Below are 24,092 nucleotides of genomic sequence, written 5' to 3' on the forward strand. Positions count from 1 at the left end.
TCTTTTTGATGAAATATTTTCTAACTTACTGGAACTGTCAGTCAAAGCTGGATTGCTTTTAGTCTTACACATTTGTATATATGTTCTTCTTCTTTTTTTTTTTTTTTTTTTTGACAGGCAAAGTGGACAGTGAGAGAGAGAGACAGAGAAAAAGGTCTTCCTTTGCCGTTGATTCACCCTCCAATGGCTGTGGCCCCGCGCTGCGGCTGGCGCACCGCGCTGATCCGATGGCAGGAGCCAAGTACTTATCCTGGTCTCCCATGGGGTGCAGGGCCCAAGGACTCGGGCCATCCTCCACTGCACTCCCTGGCCACAGCAGAGAGCTGGCCTGGAAGAGGGGCAACCAGGACAGAACCCGGTGTGCTGGCGCCACAAGGTGGAGGATTAGCCTAGTGAGCCGCGGCGCTGGCCGTATATATGTTCTTGAACGTACACTATACTGGGTTTATTGGACTAGATTCTGCAAGATCCTTGAGGGTGGGGACTATATCATTTTTGTCATTGTAGCCAGATGTCATGAGCCACAAAATCCACTCACAGTGTTTACTGAGCTTCTCATGTTAGTGAAGAATTAAGTCCTCCACTATATCCTCTAGGGACAGTTGGTTGTGCTCCAAGAATGCCTGCAGGTGACTGCCTTGATGTCAGTTCTTTGATTTTTCTCCATCTGCCCAAAGCTAACCCAAATGGTTTGAAGAGTTCAGCAGTGTTCCCGAGAGACTGTACAAAGTTCAATATTCCCAAGAGAAAATCTCTAGGTTGTCCTAAAAAAGACATGCCAGGCTGCTAATGGTACTCCAGGGGCCTAGGGATTATTTTTGTTCTTCCTGGTGTTGAGTGATACATCAGGAACAGGCAACAGATGCAGGAGTGAATGATTTCAAAATAGTCCTGATACGTTAGCCTTGCCTTACAGAATTGTTGCATCGGCCACTTAACTAATTCACTATTTACCATGTACCAAATACAGATATTTCAGGGTTAGGAATCTTTAGCAGAACTAAAAAAAATTTTTAAAATTAAAAAAAAAATAAAAAACCTTGTTTCTCCAGAGTAACGCTGTTTATGTAGACCATGGCCCATAAAGGGTACCCACAAGGTACCCACAATTCTACTTGTATTGGGAATCAGGCACCAATATGGATTTCAGTTGTTGCTTGGTGACTATTACATGGGGGAGGGAACTGACAACTGAGGATTTATAGCCAGGTACCAGACTCCTCAGTGTCATCAACTCATTTAACTGGCACACATCTACTGCTGTGCTGAGCTGGCCTGCACCAGCTCGGAGGCCACCTGTGTACATCGCTCCCCAGCTCAAGCTGTAGAAATAGCCCTTTGGGAACTTAAGTTGACCATGGTGTGAGTATGATGCCATGAAAATGCTAGCAACTGGGTTTTTTTTTCCTGAGAGTCAATTATTAAACACTTATTAGGTCACCACTGTGTCAGGTTCTTCAGGAAGTTCATGGAAAATGTGTACTGTCTTTTAATTCCACTTTTCCATGCAACTTTTGAACTATCCTTGTAAATATCTTATGGTGTTTTCATTTGTATTTTTATATACACAAAAAAAAATCCCACAGATTTCCTAGGTTTGATACCAATCCCAACTCTGCCATTCCCTAGTTATGAAACCTTAGGCAATTTCCTTAATTGCTTTGTGCTTCTGCTTACTAAATTTACAAACAGGGATAATTACTTCATGGAGATGGGAAAAGGACATGAAATAATCTGTGCAAAATGCTTGCTATTACTACAAATCCTCTGCTAAGCTCATCCTCCAAATTCCTCTGTGAGAAGAGACTTGAGGCCACACCATGGATCCGTGAGAATGCCAACTTCCTCTTAGGTAAGTTCAGGACACTTAGAACCCAAGAGTTCTGTCTGTGAAACTGACATGATCCATGATATTATTTCACAAGGACCCCTCTACTAAAGAGGCTTTCTAATTTTCCTCCAAAGAAAACTGAGTGTGTTTTTAGGGGGAGGGAACATAATTTTTTTTAACAACTACAAAAAAAAAAGAAACTAATTAAATGATTTTGTGGCATATCCTTACTTAAAACATCCTTTTTTTCAAATGCTTACTTATTTAAAAGGCAGAGTTACAGAGCAGCAGAGGCAGAGAAAGAGAAAGGTCTTCCATCCACTGGTTCACTCCCCAAATGACCACAATGGCCAGAGCTGGGGCAATCCGAAGCTAGGAGCCAGTACCTTCATCTGGGTCTCCCATGTGGGTGCAGGAGCCCAAGCACTTGGGCCATTCTCTACTGCTTTCCCAGGTGCATTAGCAGAGAGTTGAATTGGAAGTGGAGCAGCCAGGGCTTGAACAGATGCCCACAAGGGATGCTGGCACTGCAGGCGGCAGCTTTACTCACTACAACACAGCATTGGTCCCTACTTAAAACATCCTATACATAAATACAAGAGACTGATCAAATATCACACTTAGATTATAATAGAATCAAACATACTTGAGATACTGATACAGAATTAGGATGTGGGGGTTTTGATGGTTAAACATTATATTTGAGGTGAGGTCCAGATGAAATGTCAAAATTGTGGTCAATTATAATTTACAAAGCATTGGACTTCAGGGTCCAGTGTTGTAGAGCAGCAGGTAAAGGTTGTGATGCTGGCATCCCGCGGGTGCTGGTTTGTGTCCCAGCTGCTCCACTTCCAATGCAGCTCCCTGCTAATGTGCTTGGGAAAGCAGCAGAGGACGGCCCAAGTCCTTGAGACCCTGCCACCCACATGGGAGATGTGGAAGAAGCTCCTGGCTCTGACCTGGCCCAACACAGGCCATGGCAGCTATCTGGGGAGTAAATCAGCGGATGGAAGATCTCTCCATGTCTCTCCCATTCTGTGTGTAGCCGTGACTTTCAAATACATAAATAAATAAATCTTTTTTTTTAAAAACTGAACTTCAAAGGCTTGAGCTCAAGTCTTCCCTCGTCAGTAGTATATGAGGGTCTGGGTCCCAGGGGAAGACACTAAACAGAAAAAATACTTCTGAGCCTCACTTAGTCCATCGAATTTTGTGGGAATCAAGAAAGAAAGAGTTATAAAAAGCACACTCTCACACAGGACAGTGCTGTGGCATAGCAGGTTAAGCTACTGCTTGTGACACCAGTGTCCCATATCAGAGTACCTATTTGAGTCCCAGTTGCTCCATTTCCAATCCAGCGTCTCACTAATGCACCTGCGAAGGCAGCAGAAGATGGCCCAAGTGCTTGAGCCACTGCCTTCCAAGTTGACGACCAAGATAGAGTTCCTGGCTCCTGGATTTGACCTGGCCCAGTATTGCAGCCATTTTGGGGGGGAATCAGCAGACTCAAGATCTTTCTCTGTCACTCTGTCTTTTAAATGAATGAATGAATGAATCTTTGAAAAACACACTCACATGCACTTATTGGGGTAAAGCTGGGGTAGGCACTGTGACACAGTGGGTTAAGCGCCCTCTTGGGACACCCATCCCATATCTGAGGGCTGGTTCGAGCCTCAGCTATGTTTGCTTCCAATTCAGCACCCTGCTGATTGCCTGCAGTAAAGCTGGCAGACTGAATTCAGAATCTAGTTCACTCCAAAACCCCACTGAAGTTCACAGAAAACAACAGTAAAGGAACTAAAAATTTAAAACCCACAGAGGTGGGAATTACAAGAGATAACCGCGGAATTTGGGGCCTGGAAAACAGTTGCTACAGCGGTAAAATTATGTGAGTCATTAGAGTATCTGCCATAATGACAGTGGACAGAAGCTGAAGGAATTCAAAGCAAACTTTAAAATGTCACTTGATGCTGAATTAGGATGAAAAAGATGACTTTCTCCCAAAACTCATCTTGAGAAATTCCAGGGCTAGATATCAATGCAGAGGTTCTGAGAGGTGGTTCCAGGTCCAACATGTAACCTAGGAACTTCCTGGAAGTGCAAATTCTTGAGCTTGTCCCCACTCATGAATCAAAACCTTTGAGGATGGTACACGGTAAGCCCCGTTTGAAGAAATCTGCCACCATGCAGCAGGTGTACGGGGTTGTTGCTTGGGCCCCATTCTTCACTGAGCCAACACCACTAGGGAAGTGACACAAGAGTCATTCCCAAGTCACAGATCTAAAGCCTCGAAACAGAAAGGAATCATTAATTTTTTTCCTCAGAAATTACAACAGTTTCGGAATGAAAACTTAAATGATAACTGAAGCCTTTAACATTTATATATTTCTAAATGATCTTAATAAAATTATTCCTACAAACTTTAGAAAAACTATAGAAAATGAGCTGCTTATACAAATATGGCACTTCCATAAAGCCAAAAGCTCTATCACAAACCAATAGGACTTACGTCATCTATTAATCCCTACAGTTGCAAAATCTCTTAAATCCCAGATTCAGAAAACAACAGATAACCCATCCACTGTCCTTGACTCTTAACCTGGAGGGAATGTAAACTTTTTATGTGAAGGGCTACACAGCACATGTTTTAAGCCTTGTGAACCACACAATATCTACTGCAGCTACTCAACACCATCACTGGAGGGGAAAAGCAACCTTTCACACCATGCAAACAAATAAGAAAGGCCATGTTCCAATAAACTTCACTGTTTTGCAAAAACAGGCTGCCAGCCAGATTTGGCCCATGAGCTATAGTGTGCTGGCTTCTGGACTAGACTAGAAAACATTACGATGCCTTCCTGGGACCAGCATTCAAGAGTGCTTTCAAGGCCTCTACATTAGCAAGTGGCTTCCCAAGGCAGGCAGGTCTGCTGTTCTGCACTCTGGTTGGCAAATCATTTCTGCAGGAGATTCTGAATTTAATTGCTTCTGGCTAACTTCAGATTTCTCATTCTCTCCTAACACAGAAAGAAGATAATTTATGCTGAGAAATACACAAATTGAAAAATACTGAGACAAGGGGCTGTCGCCGTGGCTCACTTGGTTAATCCTCTGTCTGTGGTGCCAGCATCCCATATGGGCACCGGGTTTTAGTCCCGATTGCTCCTCTCCCACTCCAGCTCTCTGCTGTGGCCCAGGAGGGCAGTGGAGGATGGCCCAAGTGCTTGGGCCCTGCACCCGCATGGGAGACCAGGAGGAAGCACCTGGCTCCTGGCTTCAGATCGGTGCAGCGCTGGCCATAGTGGCCATTTGGGGGGTGAACCAACGGAAGGAAGACCTTTCTCTGTCTCTCTCTCACTAACTCTGTCAAACAAATAAAAATAAAAAAAAAAGAAAAGAAAAATACTGAGACAAAAGAGATGGGTTTGTTTTGATGAGAGTAAATTCAATAATATTAGTTTTATCCAAAGCCAGATGAGAAGATTTGCTAGGTTCCTACTGCAGGATAACACCCAAAGTAACCTGAGAGTATTTATAGAAAATAAATGAATGTAAAAAAGAATCTTGAAAATCATTGGGAATAGATGTTTTCTAGTCACACACCAAAAATTGTAGTTGAGTTAATGCATATGCTAATTAGCATAATACAAGTATTTCACAATGTATTCAAACTTCAAAACAACATGTACACAATCAATATCTACTACAATTTTTATTCATCAATTCAAAATAAATTCTATAAATAATAAAAAATGAGTTATGGTAGCCAAAACTAATGATTTCACTAGAATAGGACTTCCTAATATTGAAATCTCTTCTGCTAAATCTATTATTTTTCAAATCATCATCCTACATTCCAGAAGATGTCTGTAATGATCTGTTCTTAGCACTAAAATCTAGGTCATGAATAACTTCAAGCATATGAGAGTAGCTTAATTTTGCCTTTCAAAAAACTCTTTTCCAATCAGCATTTGACTACCTTCCAGAAATCTGGCAATCAGGCATTATTTGATAATGATGATGATTTTCCCACTGACTTTCCCTCTACCTTTGAAGCTAAATCTGGGGAATATTTCTATTTAAATTTCTTTTTCATTCTTAAAATACCTGGTTTTACTTGAGTTTTATCTTTCTTCTCAACTAGGTTCAAAATTGGTACAGCCCATGATTATATGGTAATCATATTCACAGAATAAGCTAATACATTTTTTATAACTATGCCATAAATAGTGGCATAATAAAATAAATAGTTGAAATGTGAACTGAATCTTAAAATCAAGGACACATTCAGTGTAATTGCTGATGAGTCTTAGTTTTAATGAAGACTTCATTAATATTTGCTGTTTGTTTGGTTCTCAAAAGAATTTTTTAAAAAGACTACAAACTTATTGCTAATGACCTGAATTCCAAAGACTTTCTCCTATTAATTTTTCCTAAGCACTTGAAACTTTTATTGTTTCATCTGTAATCCATTTTTTTGACAGATATAGTTAGAGAGAGAGAGAGAGAGAGGGAAAGATCCTCCCTCCACTGGTTCACTCTCCAAATGGCCGCCATGGCCGGAACTACACCTATCCGAAGCCAGGAGCCAGGTGCTTCCTCCTGGTCTCCCAAGTGGGTGCAAGTCCCAAACACCTGGGCCATCCTCCACTGCCTTCCCGGGCCACAGCAGAGAGCTGGAGTGGAAGAGGAGCAACTGGGACTAGAACCTGGTGCCCATATGGGATGCCAGCACCACAGGCGGAGGATAAACATAGTGAGCCACGGTGCCGGCCCCTTGTGATCTATTTTGAGTTAATTTTGTGTAAGGTATACACTTTAGACTGAGGCTTACTATTTTGTCTATGGATAACCAATTGCTCAAGTATAATTTGTGCAAAAGTCAATCCTCTTTTCACTGAATTCCTTTTGTAAATCTTGTCAAGAATTAGCTGAGCATTTTACTTTCATTAAAAAAAAGGCAAATAAATTGTACTTGTAAGTGTTGTTAGACTGCTGATGTTTGCATAGTTAAAATGAAGCATTAAAAAAAGGAGTAGAATTTGGGGCCAAGGCTGTGGCATAGTGGGTTAACGCTCTGGCCTGAAACGCCAGCATTCCATATGGGTGCTGGTTCAAGACCTGGCTGCTCTACTTCCAATCCAGCTCTCTGCTGTGGCCTGGGAAAGCAGAAGATGGCCCAAGTTGTTGGGCCCCTCCACCTGCATGGGAGACCTAGAAGACGCTCCTGGCTTCTGGCTTTGGATCGGCGTAGCTCCGGCCATTGCGGTCAACTGGGGTATGAACCATCCATTGGATGGAAGACTCCCCTCCTCTCGCTGCCACTCCTTTCTCTGTGTAACTCTTTCAAATAAATAATATTTAAAAAAAAGAAAAGAAAAAGAAGTAGAATTTGCCTAGTCAAAATCTAGGACAAGAGAGAACTTAATTAATGAGCCTTAAACACCTGCTGTGTACATGTGGCTTCATATTGGCAAGTCAAAGCAACACCTTCCTCGAGTTAATGTACACTTTGGCATTTCTTCGCCAGTATTTTCCTCGAAATGTTTTACTTTGTAATATTTAAATCTGCAGATAAGTTACAAAGATACGACAAAGAGATCTCGCACATCCTTTAACTAGGACGACTTCTAGTTTTCACCAGTTTTTTTTTTTTTTTTTTTTTTTTTTTGACAGGCAGAGTGGACAGTGAGAGAGAGAGACAGAGAGAAAGGTCTTCCTTTGCCGTTGGTTCACCCTCCAATGGCCGCCGCGGCTGGCGCGCTGCGGCCGGCGCACCGCGCTGATCCGATGGCAGGAGCCAGGAGCCAGGTGCTTTTCCTGGTCTCCCATGGGGTGCAGGACCCAAGCACCTGGGCCATCCTCCACTGCACTCCCGGGCCACAGCAGAGGGCTGGCCTGGAAGAGGGGCAACCGGGACAGAATCCGGCGCCCCGACCGGGACTAGAACCTGGTGTGCCGGCGCCGCTAGGCGGAGGATTAGCCTAGTGAGCCGCGGCGCCGGCCAAGTTTTCACCAGTTTTTGAGAAGCCAACTAGAGATTTTATTTAAAAGATTTATTTTATTTATTTGAAAGTCAGAGTTACACATAGAGAGGAGAGGCAGACAGACAGAGGTCTTCCATAAGATGGTTCACTCCCCAATTGGCCGCAACGGTGCCGATCCGAAGTCAGGAGCCAGGAGCTTCTTCCGGGTCTCCCACATGGGTATAGGGGCCCAAGGACTTGGGCCATCTTCCACTGCTTTCCCAGGCCACAGCAGAGAGCTGGATTGGAAGAGGAGCAGCCGGGACTAGAACCGGCACCCATATGGGATGCCGGCGCTTCAGGCCAGGGTGTTAACCCACTGCACCACGGCGCTAGCCTCAACTAGAGATTTTAATCTTAAAGTTTAACTAGTAATAGAGGCAACTGAAAAAAAAAAAAGATAGGTGGAAATAAAGTCAAATGCCAAATATGTAGTTATTGTTTGAATAAACTTTGTAGGACTTTCAAATTCAGTAATCTAAAACTGAAAATACAGTCAGAAAATCACCCTTCAGTGTCCAGGTCAAGTGTCGGCTCAGCACAGGAACATCCCGCATCACTTCCCAGCACAATATTTTCATTGCCTTTACAGCACTTCTCTCACTCAGTAGCTACGTTATCTGTGGCGGCTTACTGTGCATCCTCAGAAACCTCACTGTCTCCTTCTGAATTTGTCTTGCCAGGACATCAGCACCCAGAACAATGCCTGGCAGGCACTGAGCAGACACCCAGTAGACATTGACGGACAAATGAATGCCCACGTGAAACAGACAACACTTCGGTAGAGCAGAGCTGCTGCGAGACACATGATAAAAGGCACATCTACTTGGATGACTGCCAGTCTGTGTCAGTCCATCATCTTTGCTGTCACTTCTTACAGGGATAAAGTTAGGAGCTGTTGCTTGGAAAGCCAAATCTTTCAAAGTGGATCAGTGTTGTTGGCTCACTGCAACAGCACTTCCTGGCATGATGCAGCTGATGTGCAAAGTCAAAAAAAAAAAAAAAGGAAAATTTCAAATCACACTCAAAGATTATTAAAATATGAATCATTCTTCCATGTGTAAAAACATATTTGGGGCCAGTGCTGTGGCACAGTGGGTTAAAGCCCCAGCCTGCAGTGCCAGCATCCTATATGGGCATCAGTACGAGTCCTGGCTGTTCTACTTCCAATCCAGCTCACTGCTAATGTGCCTGGGAAAGCAGTGGAGGATGGCCCAAACCCCTTTGGGCCCCTGCACCCAGGTGGGAGACCCAGAGGAAGCTCCTGGCTTCTGGCTTTGGAACAGCTCAGTTCTGGCTGTTGTGGCCATTTAGGGAGTTAATCAGCAGATGGGATATTCTCTCATTCATTCATATTCTCTCTCTCTCTCTCTCTCTCTCTCTCTCTGTGTGTGTCTGTCTCTCTCTGTCTCTGTCTCTACCTGTCTCTGTAACTTTCAAATAAATAAATCTTAAAAAATATTTATTTAAAAAAACATACTTGGAAAACTTAAAACTACAGGATTCCTCTTATGGTGGTTTGGGAACAGGACACGTTGAGAAGGTAGGGTCAAAGTTTAAAAGAAGAAAGAGGGAGTGATGCGGTACTCCTTCTTCCCTCCCACTGCCTACCTCTGGATTCAGAATCCAGGGAGAATGGAAGGAAGGTGGGGGGCAGTCTACCTGTTCCCATATTTTCTATGACTATTTATGGTCTTCAAGGTTAAATAATACAAAATGTGGCATGAAATGAAAACACTTCATCACTTAACCAAAGAAAAAGAAAACTACTGTAAACTAAGCTGTGAACTACCCATTTATCAAATGAAAAGAAGCTGAAAACACCAGGGCACCTTCAGGATCTTTGTTTCATTTAGATCACTGGCCTTTCTTCTCTCTCTGGCCTTGCCCTGTCTGTGATGAAAGGTGGACACTGATAAATACATTCACTCTGGCACAAACGGATCCATCATACAGAGCACAATAATCTCGCTGTCGCCCCTGCAACACCTCCTGCTCATGATGTAAAATGAATTGCAAAAAAGTCAAATTATCTGGTGAGGGAAAGATTTAATAGACTGAATCTCATGGCCAAGAAACATATCAATATTAACACTGAAACTGGACTTGAGGGAAAAGTTCACTTTCTCATTTCATGCATAAATTTTGAAAGACCAAAAATAATAACAAAATATAAAAAGAACTTGTAGTTATAACAGATAAAAAAATGCTCAGGATCACTAGCCATTAGGGAAATGCAAATCAAAACCACAATGAGGTTGTACCTTACCCCAGTTAGAATGGCTTTCATACAGAATTCAAAAAACCATAAATGCTGATGAGGATGTGAAGAAAAAGGTACCCTATACACTGTTGGTGGGAATGCAAACTAGTACAGCCATTGTAGAAGACTCCTCAGAACCTTCTCATTATGGAAATTCCCCAGAAATCTGAAAATAGGTCTACCATATGACCCAGCCATTCCACTCCTGGGAATTTACTCAAGGAAAATGAAATCAGCATATGTTTATTGCAACTTAATTCACAATAGTTAAGATATGGAATCAACCCAAATGTCTATCAGCTGATGACTGGATAAAGAAAAAGTGGTATACATACACTATGGAACACTACTCCACAGTAAAAAAGAATGAAATCCTATCTTTGCAACAAAATGGATGCAACCAGAAATCATTATTCTTAGTGAAATAAGTCAGTCCCCAAAAAGACAAAGATCATATGTTTTCCCTGATTTATGGTAACTATTGAGAACAATAATATGTAATATATATGAGGGCCGGCGCCGCGGTTCACTAGGCTAATCCTCCGCCTAGCGGCGCCGGCACACCAGGTTCTAGTCCCAGTTGGGGCGCCGGATTCTGTCCCAGTTGCCCCTCTTCCAGGCCAGCTCTCTGCTGTGGCCACGGAGTGCAGTGGAGGATGACCCAAGTGCTTGGGCCCTGCACCCCATGGGAGACCAGGAAAAGCACCTGGCTCCTGGCTCCTGCCATCGGATCAGCGCGGTGCACTGGCTGCAGCGCGCCGGCCGCGGCGGCCATTGGAGGGTGAACCAACGGCAAAGGAAGACCTTTCTCTCTGTCTCTCTCTCTCACTGTCCACTCTGCCTGTCAAAAAAAAATATATATATATATATATGAGAAAAACCGACATTTAGATTATTTTGATTATCATTATTATTATTTTGATTATCATTTACAGACAGCCCTGTCTCTACTGTTGAGGAACAGTATGGTTTCTTCTATTTGATGCATTCTTTACTTAGTAGAAGGTTAAGCTTATGATTATAAAAAAAACCATGAAAGTATTATATTGTAAAAATTAAAAGAAAAAACAAGAAAGGAAGGAGGAGAAGGGCAGGAGAATGGGTGAGAGGGAGGGCAGAGTGGAAAGTATCACTACGCTCCTAAATCTATGTATATGAAATATATGAAATTTGCTTACCTTAATCGACACTATGAGAAACAATGACTTGATCAGCCCTTGTCCTGACTGTCAAGGAACAACTTACTACTTTATTCCTTTTTGTATTTTTTTGTTCTACTTAATACCATTGGTTAAACTCTTTAATTAACACACAATTATTCTTAGGTGTTTAAATATAACTGAAAAGTGATCTCTGTTAAATATAAGAGTGGGAATAAGAGAGGGTGGAGATGTACAACTTGGGACATGCTTAATCGGACTTGCCCCAAACGGTAGAGTTAGAAACATGCCAGAGGATTCCAATTCAATCCCATCAAAGTGGCATGTACCAATGCCATCTCACTAGTCCAAGTGATCAATTTCAGTTCATAATTGATCATAATGATAGCATTAAGTGTCAAAGGGATTACATAAAGAAGATTAGTGTCTGCTAATATTAACTGACAGAATTAAAAAGGAGAGAACGATCCAACATGGGAAGCAGGATACATAGCAGAGTCATAGAATGGCAGATGTCCTAAACAGCACTCTGGCCTCAGAATCAGCCCTTAAGGCATTTGGATCTGGCTAAAAAGCCCATGAGAGTTTCTCAGGCATGGAAAGCCAAGACACTCTGGCAACAAAAAGAAAAAAATGACCTAAATGAAAGATCTGTGTGAGTGAGATCCCAGCAGAAAGAACAGGCCATCAAAGAAGGAGGTATCTTTCTCTGAAGGGAAGAAAGAACTTCCACTTGGGCTATGGCCTTGTCTAAATAAGATCAGAGTTGGCGAACTCAAGAGGCTTCCATAGCCTTGGCAGCTCATGACAAGAGCCTCGGTGATTACTGACGTCATAAATAAGAGTGTCAATTGTTAAATCAACAACAGGAGTCACCAAGCTCTTATTCCCCATGTAGGGTCTCTGTCCTTAATGTGTTGTACTATGTGAATTAACGGTATAACTAGTACTCAAACAGTGCTTTATACTTTGTGTTTCTGTGTGGGTGCAAACTGTTGAACTCTTTACTTAGTATATACTAAATTGATCTTGTGTATATAAAGATAATTGAAAATGAATCTTGATTAAGAATGGGATGGGACAGGGAGTGGGAGATGGGGTGGTTGTGGGTGGGAGGGTGGTTATGGGGGGGAAAAGCTGCTATAATACAAAAGTTGTACTTTGGAAATTTATATTTATTAAATAAAATTTAAAAAATTTGCTCACCTTATATAAATTTTAAAAAATTATTTTAAATTTTGTAGTTAACAGTTTACCACATAAGATTTTCTCTATATAAAATGGAATAATAGATGTAAGATAGATTATGAATTTGAAGCTATTTCATGTATTTAAAGGATAAAGTAAATACATTAATAATGTAATTTTGAGCCAAAAATTTCAGTATAAGAGAAAAGCAATGCAAATATCAAGTCAAACTATATTAAAGCTCCATAAAATTATTTGGGAAAATCAGTATGAACTTATCCATTTAAAAAATATATAGATATATTTCCTACCCTGTCCCCCAAAGAGGCCTGGGAACAGTGACAACCCATGGAACAAGCACCCAGAATGTACAGACAGTAGTTTGTACATTTCATTTCCTAATATAGGCTGGGACAATCTGTTATATCAAAAAACAGGATAAAAAAAATGAACAAGACAGAGGTGCTCCTGGGCCATTTTGTATCTTGAAGTGGGTGCTGCTAGCTTGGATGTATTCAGCATGTGCAAGTTCATTATAATTCAGGCGACAGGTTCTCTTGTCTACATGTATTCACAGGAGCCGAAATGAAGGGGTTCCCAATGAACAAAGGTGGTTTTATTTGAGCATGAAAAAACAAAAACTATAAAAAACTCACCAATCAATTAAAACATGATGAATATTTTAAAAATCTAAGAACTTACAATGATGCTAATGAATAAAGGGAGCTGTGCCCCCCACCCCACCCCTCCAAAATCAAAGTAACAGCACTTATCAGCTTTTGAAGAAACTGAAGCACCAATCCTGACATTGTGAAAGGGAAATATTAAACACTTACCCTGCCTTTCCTGTATGAACTGTATATCAGGGTCCTCCAAATACTCATCGTAGTGGGTGAGGGAAGGACTTTGTAAAAGAATTCTAGCTAATGAACGTAGATGGAATGACAGGGGAGAGGAGATGAAGCCATCAGGGAGAACTTTACAATGGGAAGATCCCGTTGTCGCTGCCTGAAGCTACTGCTCAACAGTAGCACTGCTAAAGTGGGTGGACCAGACCATATGCACCTCCTGAGGTGATACTACACGAAGCCTGCAGCACCAAGGAAGCAGAATTCTTGCCAAAAAAGTTTAATTTGAATCCAATCAAAGCCTTCAGACATAACTTCCAAGTTGTGGTAAATTTGGGTGACAGAGAAAATGTTAACTAATGACAAGCATCCAAACCCAGCACGTAGAATGTTCTATTGCCTAAGTAGCTCAGTTCTTTCAACAAGTGAATTTGAAAAAATAAGGGGAATGTTCCAGATAAGGGACTTAAGAAATTCAATAACTAAATGAACTGTATGCATTTCTTTGGCTGCAATACAAATAAGCCAACTATAAAAAGGTAACTTAGAAGCAATTAGGGAAATTCAAACGTAGAATGAGTAGATGAAACCAAGGAATGAGTTTTCCTATTGTTGAGCGTGAAACATGACATTATGTTTATAGAAAAGCATGCACATTAAGAGTACAAACTGAAGAATGCAGAGCTACACACGATAGGATGTCTACTTCTAGTAACTTCAGGATAAAATGGAAGGGGTGGACAAATCTTGGTGTGTACCTATGGGAATGCACCAAATTATTTTCTTTTGCACAAGTTCAAAATTTTTCTAAATAAAATGTATTTTTAAAAATAGGAAAAAAACAACAAAAGAGAAATAGCTTCAGAAACCAATCCAAACTTCCCTTTACCCTACTATTTACACCTGAAACCTTCAACATTGACAATCTGCACCCGTTTTTTGTTTTACTAGTTACTTCTACATGTCTACTTTTACTGGATATGTATTTAATGTAGAATTCTTTTGCCAAAGTTGACCTAAATCTTTCAGACATTTGGTGACTAATTTTTCTAAAACATCCTCTATGAGGTTGGGAAAGACAACACTGAATGGAAGAGCTGGCTTGGAGCACAGACCTCCTCTCTGCACAGTTTCTGTCTTCATCCCTTGTTCCCATCCTTTTCTCTTCTAAAAAGCTGTTTATTGTCCATCTACTTGAAAGGTAGAGGAAGACAGTGAGAGAGCTAGGGCGAGAGAGAGAGGGAGAGAGAAAATCTTCCACCCATGACTGACTTCCCAAATGCCCACAAAAACCAGAGGTGGGTCAAAGTCAAGAGTCTGGAGCTCTGTCCTGCTCTCCCACATGGGTTACAGGGGCTGAAGCACTTGCGCCATCTTCTGCTGCATCCTAGAATGCATCAACAGGAAGCTGGATTGCAAGTCTGATATGGGATGTGGGCATTCCAAGTGGTGGCTTAACCCACTGCAGCACAACACTGCCCTTCCCCTTTGCCACCTGTTTTTTTTTAACTGAGAGAAAAGGATTTTATTTTTTGAGATTCTCTCACACACACACGCACACGCACACGCACAGGGAGCAAGCGAGAGAGAGAGCAAGCGAGAGAGAGGCAGAAAGAAAGGAGAGACAGAAAGAAACAGACGTCTCCCATTTGCTGGTTCACTCCCCCAATGCCCCAAACAGCCAGGGTGGACCAGGTTGAAACTAGGAGATGGAATCTGTGTCTCAAAGTGGTTGGCAACTACTGGAGTCATCACTGCTGCCGCCCAGGGTCTGCACTGGTAGAAGCTGGAACGAAACTGGGACTGACTCAAACCCAGGCACTCTGATACCGGCTGTGGACATCTTAATTGCTAGGCCAAGTTCTAAACCAAGAGAGAAGCAAATTTTGAGGTCTTTTCACTCTTGTACCCTGCAGAGAAGAGCTGATTTCTGGCCTGCCACCTCTCCCAGGAACTTGCTTTTCAGAATTTGGTGCCACCTGGACAGAAGAGGCTCTTTTCAACCTAAGGGAATACAAGGATAGGAAGAAAGAGGGCCAGGAAAATGGTGTCAGTAGCAACAATTCTCACTTGATATTGTCTGCATTTCCACTACTTGAGGGGGAATGGCCATCAAAACAGATAAAAAGGAGCAAACGTCAGCCTTCTTACCATGTTAGGGTGCAATATTATTTCTCCTCCAGTTTTTGCCTAACCATGTTATATTTGGTGTTTTGTTTACTCTTTTTAAAAACTGCCTTTCAATCAGCTCTATGTCAGTAACATCTCTAAGCCTTCCCTGCATATTTTCCACTTTTTCAGTCTTGGTTGTCATTTCCTCAGAGAATTCAGTGAAATGGAATGTAGAGTTGATACCAGAGCTCCAAGAAGAAGACACAAGGAGGCTTTCAGAAAGCATTTTTGAGCACACGTGTATATAAATTTTAATTTGTATGTCAGAAGAATAAAAATAAACAAATTTAATGAGAATATGAGATATCAATTACCTGAATTTCCCTTTTCAAAAAAGAGTTTAATTTCTTTCTCATACAGTCAATACAACTCAGCAAATATGAGGAAAGAAATTTGCAGGTAACTTATTTCCATGAACTTAAACTTGATAGTCAAAGAGATTCATGCACATTTCATTTTGGCAAGTGGTCAAGAGATCCTAGGAAACACTGACCCAAGATATTCCATGAGATAGGAGACAGTAATGCAGGCAGAAGGACACTGACCTACCCAACATAAAAATCCAATGCAGCCTTCTGTCCTGTTTGCTTCAACATTTAAAAATGGACACCTTAAAACCTGAAATCTATTTAAGTAAAAGGCACTACCATCTGGCATCTAAATGGGTTATAAGGAAACTTTTAAAATTTGTATGTTAAAACTTTAAGGAGACTTTTTTATATTAAAAATAAAGAACAATTATTTTGGGAGCAAGTCAGTTTCCCTGCATTTGAGGTTAGCTAATGCAAATAGAGAAGTCCTATATTCCCAGAAGGATGCCATGATTTGAAATGCTTCCATGGTTAATGTACTTAATTACCATATAAAAATTCAACTAAAAGAGCAGTCATTGGGTGCATGCCACTTTGGATGCCTGTATTCCATACAGAATTCCTAGTTCAAGTCCTGGCTCCAGCTTCCTACTAATGTGCATCCTGAGAGGCAGCAGTTGATGGCCCAAGTACTTGGGTTTCTGCCACCTACATGGGCATCCATGACACTGTGGGTATTTGGGGGTAAACCAACAGATAGAAAATCTGTGTCTACTTTGGCTTTCAAATAAAATGAAAATAAATAAATCAACTGTAAAAAGTTTGATTCAATATCCAGTTAACAGGAACATTACTGAGTGGATCTCATTTCACAACAACACACAGAGATCAGCAATGGGGAAGAGAGGTTCTGTGAGTACAAACCACTGGGCCTGCAGGCACCCCTGGTTCTGACGGTGGGATTCCTCAATGCCAAAAGTTCACACATATGTTGAGGTGAGGGCATCATATATTGCTCATTGGATCAGCCTGGTGTACAGAATGAGTGACAGACTAGAAAAGAGATTCTAAATCCTCCAGGTGTTACTCATAAAAAAGCCCACTCAATGCATCACTTTTACCTCCCTGGGACCAAAAGTGTCAAATGAGGCAAGGGAATGCGTAGGCCATGAAATTCCAGACTCCGTGATGACAGCCTCAGTGTGCAGAGAAACACATTCAGACTACATCACTGTGTAACCCGGATCTCCTAAGACCAATGGACACAGGCAAGCTTGGCAAGTGTTAATGTAATGCAGAAAGTCATTATTATCAAAGCTCATATATTTCACATAGAACAGGAAATGCTAAAACAATAGTGGAGAATAATCACAGTGTTATGCTGAAGTACATGCAAGTCACTGCATTGATGCTTAAAGTAGATCTCTTAAACTCAACAGCCTACAGATGCCAGGCAGATCCCATAACCAAGTAATATAGAAGTAAAGATCAGAAAACTGTAGTCCTTGGGAGAGTAATAAAACCAGACCTTTAATCTGTCAAGGGAAGATAGGTATCTGATTTTTTTTTAATATGAAGTTTCAAATGTCAGCAATTAATTTTTAATTTATTAAAATTTATTTTAAAGGTGTGTGTGTGTGTGAGAGTGAGTGAGTGAGACAGAGGAGGGGGTGGAATGGAGAGAGGGAGAAAAGGGTAAGTGAGAGAGAGTAACTATCTGCTGGTTCAATCAACAAACACCTGCAACTTTAGGGACAGATGCAATCCAGGTCTCCCACATGGGCGGGCAGGGACCCAAACATTTCAGCCATCACTGCTGCCTCCCCAATCCTCCAGGAAGCTGGAATCAGGAGCCAGAGCCAGAGCCAGAGCCAGGTATTGAACCTAGATACTCTGCTATAGGTTGCAGGTATCCTAATTGCTAGGCTAAATATCCAACTTGGTTGCTCCTCTTCCAGTCCAGCTCTCTGCTGTGGCCCGGGAGGGCAGTGGAGGATGGCCCAAGTGCTTGGGCGCCTGCACCCGTGTGGGAGACCAGGAGGAAGCACCTGGCTCCTGGCTTCAGATCGGCATGGTTCCAGCCGTGGCAGCCATTTGGGGAGTGAACCAATGGAAGGAAGACCTTTCTCTCTGTCTCTCTCTCTCACTGTCTAACTGTATCTGTCAAAAAAAAAAAAAAATTACACGCTTAACTGGACTACCAGTTTGCAAGCTCTGCTCTAAAATCTAGTTCTAAATAATGCATTAATAAATAAAGATCTGCTCATATCAGATACCAGAGATCATGCTAAGTTATTGAGTCCTGACTTCTACTATATCAAGAGGGACTGACCCATTCTAGAAAAGGGTGGGAGTGACATCAGCTTTCACGAAGAGCTCCTCAGATTGCATGTCTGACTGGTCATTTCCATGATGTCACCACACTCACCACGCTCAGGCAAAATGAAAGGTTGATTAGAGGGCAGGGAGCGTGCAAAATCTCCACGAGAGCACTAACGTCACAGACTCCTTCCCTCGGGATCACTCACCTTGAGAAAAGCAGACAGCTTTGGACAGCTAGGAGGAGGGAGTGTAAATTGCAAAGACCAATCTCACTGGGCTTATGGTACAGAATGGAATTTATAATGTGGCTCTGAAAACAATAAATATAAATATCAATATAAATATCAAGACTGACTAGTACTGTACTAGCCATTTCAGTCTCACAGGCAAAGAGAAAACAACTGTTTACTATGAAAGATTATAAAAAGTGTATATATTCTACAACCCTGCATGAGTGTGTGCATATGTGTATATATACAAAGAAAGCAAGGATAGCATTTTGACCATTTGAAGGTTTAGGTCTGCAAGTTCTTTACTCAAGAGAAGGGTAGTGTCTTAATTCCACATGAAGCCAACTTTCAGATAAAAGATTAACAAAGAGTTTTGCATATTTTTCTACTTTTTATCCTTAAATCAACATTTCACTAGGATGGCTAAACATAAGGAGGATTATGATGCATTATTTTAAGATATGATATGCAAATAAAATATATAAAGAAACATCTTCCCGTAGTGTGGTTATGTCTTAGAATCTTTTGCTATTATTAGGCACTGCCTAATCTAACCCTGCTTTTGGCTTTAGGCTTGTACCTGGGAGCCGGAGTCTTCTGGGTCAGTTTTATGGTCAAAGCTGTCTCACAGCTGTTGATCCTCAGCTGCCTCAGATGCAGCTTTTCTCCCTGGACCCGGCTGTCTCAACCCTTCTGGGGCTCTCTGGGTGGCTCCTTAATGTCCTTTTGTTGTTTTTCCAGCAAGGGGCAGGACCTGGTAAAGAGAGATTACTGTCACACAACACGTTTCCACAGAACTTCCGAGAGTCTCACTGCACAGCTGCCTGGGGCCACTGAGAAAAGTCCTCCTGGTTTACATTTTGAAAAGAAAGCTCATCCAGGAAGTTGTCTCATCCTTTTCCCTCCTTTGCTCAGCTTTATGTAATTCCAAAGACATAACCATTGACCTCCTGAGCAATCAGTAACATTACAATTCACCTTTTACCCAGAGTCTGGAGTAAGAGAACCATCAACTGACACAACAAATATTTCCTAAGAGGAGAAAAGTATATTTTTCTAGAGCCCTCTGATGAAATGTAAACCTCACTAGGGTTTTCAAAAACACTAAGCGTGAAGTGCTGTCATCACACTTGCACACAAATGCACAATTTCTGGAGTTCTGACAAGGACCAATTAATAGTATGTAATTTGCCTTACAAGAGTGGAACTGTTGCCAAACTCCTAGAATAATCCCCTAGCACATAGAACTGAGTATGCTAAGAAAGAATACCGTTTTCACCTTGACATAATTCCTGAGAAAGCAAAGAAATAGTACACCATGATTAAATAAATACGTTCACCTTAAGGAAAAAGAAAAACCTGACAAGTAATCCAAAGCTGAAGCTATATTACTCTCTGATCCTGAAACATTAACAGCAGTTTTTCCTGTTAAGCCATAAACCTCTAGAGCAGGTTCGTGTATTCAAAAGATAGCTTTAAAAATAACTTCTCAGGATTGATTTTTTTAAAAGCCTATTCATTCACTGTATTTTAGTTTTTCTCTTCTTGCTTACAGAGGCAACGAAAATGCATGCTGAGGCATGCCAGCGTATGCACACACACATCCTGAAAGACTGTGACTTACTGAAACTGCCAGGGATATATGTCTACCCACCATTCGATGCCCTGACTGTTCTTTAAGAACCACCTTCCTACAAAAAAGTGCTATCAATAACTTCTAGCTACTAAAAATACTCTTCTAATTTTTGGTGTGTTGTAATAAGACAATTCAATGTATCTTATAGGTCCTAAATAAAATTTAACTGATGGTAATGATGCTGACACAGAAGAACTAAGGTTAGGGCTTAGCAAGTCTATTTCTGTATACTTGGCATCAGTTTTTTATTTTCTGCAGACACTACTTATCTATGCTCTCTAAATCACAGGACACAGAGCTTAACTGGTCATCTACAAAGACTCCCCTTACAACCTCTTCATTGCTCTTTCCTATAAGGGCTTCTGCCAAGCTTTGGAAAAGGAGAGGGCCCTGAAAAAGGAGGAAGAAAGAAGAAAAAGAATGGTGACAGCCCTTGGTGCTGTCCTGCAGCTCTTTTTGCATGCTCCCACTCCCATTGTTCTGCCCTAGTCTTATTCTCCACAACTCCTACGCATCCTAATGTGTTAAGTGTGAAGGTCAAGGAGAATAGGGGACAGCGGGGTAAGATGAAGGTTTCTTCTTCCTTCTGTGTCACCCACTAAGAAGCAGCAGAGGGAAGGGAGAAGGCAGGGCGAAGCTCGCGACCCATATCTGAAGAACTTCCCTTCTGTGGGTGTCCTCACAGTCTACATTAATCAGTCCACAGCCCAAGGAACATTTTCCCACCTCTCACTTCCCTCCTCCTAATAGTCTTTGCCAATATATCCTTCCAAATTAAGCTCAAAACCACAACTCCCAACTTCTTCATTGACCTTCCCAATTGATACTTTTGGTCAACTGTAGCCATGTAAGGCTGTTCTAGTCTGCAGCTTATGTGCTTATGCTTCTTACCTCAGCTGCCAGGCGGCCTATGCTCTGGGAAGCAAGGGCCAGACCCAGCTCCCCACACACACTGGGTGTGAGGGTTAAAAATTCAAATTTACAAAGATTTTATCTATATAGACTCTTGCAAAGAACTAATCTATTACTGTCCACTTTGCTATTAAGAGCACAGCAGTGTACATTTCTACACTGTGTGCACAATTCAAGAAATAGGAATTCTGGTTTGCTTTGGAAATAATGTTCATGTGGACATTCTGTACAACTTTCACAAAGACAACTGCCAAGATAAAGTGTAATGCCTTCTTTAATCTTCAGGGGGACGGAGTACCTTGGTTTCAAAATTACCAACACAATTACCTGGTTCAGACAAAATCCATCATCTCTGATAGTTACTCAGGCCAGGAATATTAGGAATAGATGTCTAACTGAGCTTAAAAATTTTCATCAGGGCAGATAGGTTTATACGTCATACTCACATTCCAAATTTCCAGGTGACTGGTATATTAAGTTCTGTTTAAGAACCACGGAGCTCAAGAAGTGGCAACTCAACTTTTTAAATTAAGAAACTGCACAGGGTCTTGTTTTACCTTGCACACAAATGCCACATAGGGCAGAGGTCCAAAGGTGAGAAGCTTATAAAGTTCAAGCTGATTACTCCTTGTGACAACACACACACTGAAGATTAATTCCTAGAGTGTTAATACACTCTGAAGAAGTGGTGAACTTCTTTTACAGAGCAAGGCCAAAACCGATGCTTTCTTAGAGCATATCTGGTTTTAATCAATGCACACTGACAAAAAGAATCATGTTCTAATTTAGTGATACCCTCTGCTGAGCAAACACCTCCCAATATCCTCCTCCTTAACATGATAGTAATTAAAAGTTGGAAGTTGGAAGCGTTTGAAAGATTGATTTGAACAAATCTCCCACAATAAGCAATGCTCAAGTAGGAATCACTGGGAAAATCTCATTCAGAAAACTTAGTGATTTGGCATTGTTCTTCTGAATGGCTCATTCAGGAAGCAAATCATCCATTATCTTTGCAGCAGAATTTTTCCTCTAAGTCGTGTGATTAATCCTCCCATGGCCTGAGTTCTGCCCACCACATATTGTATTCTTGTCTAGCGCACTCCCCACATGTTTTTCTCATTTCCTATCCAAGCCCACCAGGGACTAGACTGCCCCATGTAGTGAATAAGCTCATGGACATGATGAAAAATGGAGACAGGATAAATCAAGCTGCATTCCTTGGCAAAACATCAAAGAAAAGCAAAGACAGTAAAGACAACCAGAATGACTAAAAGAATATGCACATAAATTAAGTAATCTACACAGACAAATGAATTTCATGATGAAAACAAGAGGCGAGACCCTTTTGACTGTTTTCTATACATACATGGCTCAGTGGTTTCATTTCCCATCATTTCCACAAAAGAGGATTGGTCTTTACTTAGGGCTAAGCATCCTACATTGTTTTTTCCATATAACTGTAGCTCAAAACATAGTACATGACCTTTCTTCATTGTCTTGCTTACTTTGTCTACTGCTGCAGCTAACTACATTAGTTGTTGAAAAGGTCATTGTTTTGCTTTTTTCACTAGCAGAAATGTTTAGACAAGAAACTGATATTTCTCTGTGATAATCCCAAGAACACTGAGGACTTCTACACTGTATCTAAATCCCTAGAGGATGTATTTTAGTGCCACAACCTGATAACTTTTACAGAAATAGGCTGTGCTGGGTTAACTTCCCTGAAGCTGAAAAACACAGCCCCCAGTCACTATCACCTAACAACTACTGTGGCCATCTTAAATGACTGAAGTGTATAGGACTTTTTTTATGTGATATTAATTAATTTTTTGACAGGCAGAGAAACAAAGAGAGAGACAGATATACAAGGATCTCTCCCAGCTTTTATTTCACTCTCCAAATGCAAGCAACAATCGCCGTTAGTATTTTCTTACTAGGTCAAGTGCTCATTTATACAAGATTCATATCCTATGAAATTATCTAATCTCATTAGTATTACTATATGTGTTAGAAATTAAAATTCACCAGCTGAAATAACATATCAGAATATTCATGTCTGTCATTAAATAATGGTTGATTTATCCACTCAACAGTAAGTCAGCTGTGATGTTTATTTTATTTTTTATTTTTTTATTTTATTTTTTTTTATTATTATTTTTTTTTGACAGGCAGAGTGGACAGTGAGAGAGAGAGACAGAGAGAAAGGTCTTCCTTTGCCGTTGGTTCACCCTCCAATGGCCGCCGCGGCCAGCGCGATGCGGCCGGCGCACCGCGCTGATCCGATGGCAGGAGCCAGGAGCCAGGTGCTTTTCCTGGTCTCCCATGGGGTGCAGGGTGATGTTTATATATAAACATCAAAACCAGATACATAAGAAGATCTATAAATGTAACAACTGACAAAACAAGCTCCTTCCCTTAAGGAACTTAGAGTTTTGCCATAGAAAATGGGAATAGGTATGTGCATAATCTTTTTAAATTACAAAAGCAGAAAATGTACTCTGGCTATTTATGGCATAGAAATTCTAGCTTGGAGTTTGTGGGCTGGAAGGGAAGTAGATCAAAGGAAGTTGTTCAAAAGAGGAGGTATTTGAAACATGAGTAGAGTCAGACAGGAAATGGACAAGCAGACATGAATAAAGGGGCTGTTCAAACAGTAAGAAAAGCACATGAAAATCAAGAGATGGGAAAGTGTAGTCTGAAGTTCTGGTGTTCTGAACTTAGCATACAGAAAGTGGAAAGTGTGGGAGAGGAAGCTGGAGAGGAGTTTGGGATGGTGTGACAGCGCTTACCTTCTGGGCAGGACCAGGAGTGCAGTTCAGAACATGGAGTCATAAGACCAGGCTTCGGGGAGGCAGGTTCAGCAGCAGAGCAAACTGAAGAAAGAGGCCAAAGAGACCCGCAGAAGAACACATTAGCAGCTCAGAAGGGACCTCTCAGCTGAAGGCAGAGTGGGCAAAAGGGACGAACTTCTACTCAACAGGACAAAACGTGAGCCCATACAGTCTCATGTATTTCTTGTCTTACCCAAATAATCAGCAGAAAGTAAAACACATTCACGTTTTCATAACCATGATCCAGGTAAAAATAAGACACACTCCTCCCTCGGATCTGCTGGGAATTGGTCTCAGAATATCATACTATTGTGGGGGGGATGCTCAAGTCATTATATAAAACATCATAGTATTATATATAC

General features: G+C 41.3%; 1 protein-coding gene across 24 annotated transcripts in view; it reads right to left on the reverse strand.

Annotated features, from left to right (window-relative positions):
- OSBPL6 (oxysterol binding protein like 6) overlaps nt 1-24,092 on the reverse strand; it is a 218,780-nt gene that overhangs the window by 100,069 nt on the left and 94,619 nt on the right. For 16 of the 24 annotated variants that reach the window (XM_070070614.1, XM_070070607.1, XM_070070613.1 and 13 more), the window contains exons 2-3: nt 23,689-23,772; nt 18,932-19,105 (exon numbers count right to left, since the gene is read on the reverse strand). The gene's annotated coding sequence lies outside the window, so the exon portion shown is untranslated. The remainder of the gene's footprint in view (nt 1-18,931; nt 19,106-23,688; nt 23,773-24,092) is intronic. The other 8 variants (XM_070070615.1, XM_070070605.1, XM_070070611.1 and 5 more) reach the window with 2 other exon arrangements.

Source organism: Oryctolagus cuniculus, chromosome 3, assembly GCF_964237555.1.
Source record: "Oryctolagus cuniculus chromosome 3, mOryCun1.1, whole genome shotgun sequence".
In the NCBI taxonomy this organism is placed as follows: Eukaryota; Metazoa; Chordata; class Mammalia; order Lagomorpha; family Leporidae; genus Oryctolagus; species Oryctolagus cuniculus.